This window comes from Microtus ochrogaster, unplaced genomic scaffold, assembly GCF_000317375.1.
Source record: "Microtus ochrogaster isolate Prairie Vole_2 unplaced genomic scaffold, MicOch1.0 UNK2686, whole genome shotgun sequence".
In the NCBI taxonomy this organism is placed as follows: Eukaryota; Metazoa; Chordata; class Mammalia; order Rodentia; family Cricetidae; genus Microtus; species Microtus ochrogaster.
In genome coordinates, this window is record NW_004951784.1 from 1 (window position 1) to 3,168 (window position 3,168).

Consider the following 3,168-nt stretch of genomic DNA (forward strand, 5'->3'; position numbering starts at 1 on the left):
AGTCACAGGGTTTGTATCTGATGATTACCTTTCTTCTCTGATGCTGTGTGGAGTACCTTACAGTACCATGATGCTTGACAACATGGATGAAGAAGTTTAGCACCAGACTAACATCTCCATGATTCACAACTTAAGTGTTGTCTTCAGAGAATCTTGAGCACGTTTAAGTATCTTTCCAAAGGACTCTCAGTCTTACTGAAGAAAGATTCCCTCATCTATTTTCATTGTGTCTCTATTCATAAGAGCCAGAAATAGAAAACACCCTAGACATCCATCAACTCATGAATGGATAATGAAAACATGGTACTTCAACAATGGAATATTATTCACCGATTAAGAAAAATGAAGTTTTGGTAGTTTCAGGAAAATGGAGCTAGAAATAGCTATTGTGAGTGAGGTTCAAAGAACACAAGTGACAAATATTCCATATTTACTATTACATGTGGATGTAAGCTTTTAAACATTTGATCTGTGAGTTACAACCCAAATAACCACAGAGGTTAGGTATATATTAAGAAACCATGTAGTGGGACAGGATCTTCAATAGAAGGGCAAAAGGAATATGGAGAGACACGGGTAAATTAGAATAGAAGATTTAAATATGGAGAAGGATGGAGGGAAGGGAAAGAGAAAGGCGATCGGGAGGGAGAATAACACTGGTCTATTACAAACTATACAGAAGCCAACTGCTGTAGAAGGTTCATAAAATATATGCCTTTATGCAAGGAATCTAAATGCCAAAAGTAAATCTCCAGTGCCAGGATTGCATCATATCTTGTTGTCTTGGTGGCCAAGTGGGTCACATGGACACTGTAAACATTGACAACTCTCTCCACAACCTGATGGTAAGGCCCTATTACTGAAGGCAAAATGTATGTTTTTTAAAATATTTTCAGTAAATCTTTGAGAATTTCATATACTGTATTTTGATCAATTCATTTTCAACTCCTTCTTTTAACTCCTCCCCCAACTCTGTACATCCAACCTTTACACCCCCAGGTTCAGGTCCTCTGATTTGCTCTATACCATGCTTCTGGGTGTGGAGCTGTCCACTGGAATACTGTTGGCATACCACAAGCCACACCCTTAAAGAAAGTGGTTTTCTCTCCCTCTTAAGCCGTCAATTGCTTAAGACCCAGCCTTTTGAGATTGGCTTTACAGGTGGGTGAGTGGGATGAGCTGAATGCAGGCTTCCATGCATTAGTGCTTCTATCACAGCCGTGAACTAGGTTAGGAGGACGCTGGCATGAGGAGGTGGCAGACAGGAGTGCAGTTGGCACAGGGCTGGGAATCACAGGAGAAAGCAAATGAGAACAGAGTACTAGCAAGTACACATGTCAGGGCATGGCCATTCAAGTTTAGAGATGTTTCTTAGATAAACATAAGCAGATGGGGGCATAGCTCAGCGGTAGAGCATTTGACTGCAGATCAAGAGGTCCCCGGTTCAAATCCGGGTGCCCCCTTCCTGTCTCTTTTAGATACTAGAGACCAAATCTGATACTGGTTAACACAGAGGCAACAAATGTACTGTGTGTTCTGCTCAGGCCTGGTCCCTGTTCTCTTCTCTGAGAGGAGCTAGGAATGGACCCTAAGTGAGACTGTAGGGAAACGTGTTACAGCTCTGGATTGCAGGGATACCCTGTCTTATCAGGAAGCTAGGTTATACTTAGAGCCGCAATAGGACAGCTCAGCCCTGGAAGACTGGTGTCCCGACTATTGAGAAGCCAGGCTACTCGAAGCTGGGTTGCAGTGGGGGGTGGTGTCCCCTCAGGGCATACCAATTCTTCTTTTCTCCTAGAGAGCCACCATAAAGGAGCTCTGCTCTGTTACCGTTAGGGAGCTTCCAAGCACAGCTATCTGCTTCTTCTCTGGCCCAAGACATTACATCTTTTGCTAACCCTCTGCTACAGGAGAAGCCCTTGCAAAAATGTAACAATCTCCTCTAGCTCTGATAAAAAGTTGTTACTTTTTCTACTTGGCCTTGCTCACCCTACCCATGAGGAACATCCTAGTCAGATTCATTTGCTATGCTCAGCCTTGCTCAGGTCCCCTAGGGAGCATCTCAGCAAGGCTTCTCAGCTCAGTCCCTTTAGGGACGTCCCAGCCAGGTCCTTCTATTCTGCACTGGAAAATGAAGATTGTCACCCAAGACTCTTTTGAGAAAGAGATTTATTTGGGAAGGAGGAGAACAGGAGACTGGCTGCCTCTGTCAGGGAGGGATAATGGAAGCCCTTAACTGAACAGGCAAAAAGGCTTATATAGGGCTTCTTAGTGGCAGAGTTTTCCCAGGGAGCAGAGTTATTGCTTAGTCTTTCCCTGCTCAGGGAATGGTTAGTTTAGTTGGTCAGGGGCAGAGATGTCTCTGATTTCATGGCCAAACTGTGTTTCTTTTACTGGTCCTTTTAACTTTTTGACTCTGGTCTTAGCCTTCACTGGCTCTGATTCTGGGTTCAGAGTCATGGTGCTCAGTGACTGGTTTGTCCACTGCCCCAGATGTCCCTTTTACCATACAGAGACCATTCCAGGTACCACTCACACTGTGACACAGGCTGGCCTCCAAGTGTCTGGAAGGCTCCATCACTGCAGGGAGTCAGCACAGAGGAGTCCTATGAAGATGGGAATAGGATTCCTCTTCTGCCAACTTCCAAGAGTCAGCCCCATGGGAAGTCCCTCCTGAGCCCCTAAAAGGGCCCCCAGCCTGTGCTTTGATTTCTGTTACTTATGAGGAAAGACTGGGATCTTAGATTTGTCACCAATTGAAACTAAGAAGCAGAAGAAAAAGAAAATGACTGACATCTTTGTATCCTCAATATGGCTGATAGTGTCCACAACAAAGGAAGCTCCATGGTGTTTGTTGATAAATAAAGGATGGTGTGAATAAAGGGCACCCTCCTCATATCTTAGAGAACAGATAGGATTCTTTAAGGAAAAGTTTTGAGCCATTAAAAACTCAGAACTGTTACCTCTTGGCCACTTAAGGGAAATTAGGAAAATACGAGTTAAGAGTCCTTTCCAGGGCCAAAGCTGAAGTCTTTAACACACTTGAGAGGGCATTGAAATGGGCTGACTAATGTTGGAGAGGAGGAAGTGGAGGGCTGACTTAAGTAAAACTCTTGCCAGGTCAAGATCAAAAGGAGGAACTGGTAGATCTTGAACATATAGGAAGCC

The 3,168-nt window shown here is 44.2% G+C and overlaps 1 non-coding gene across 1 annotated transcript; it reads left to right on the forward strand.

Moving 5' to 3' along the window:
* Nucleotides 1-1,391: 1,391 nt before the first annotated feature.
* Nucleotides 1,392-1,463, forward strand: Trnac-gca. Its single transcript has one exon. It is a non-coding gene; the product is annotated as a tRNA-Cys (tRNA).
* The last annotated feature ends 1,705 nt before the right edge of the window (nucleotides 1,464-3,168 follow it).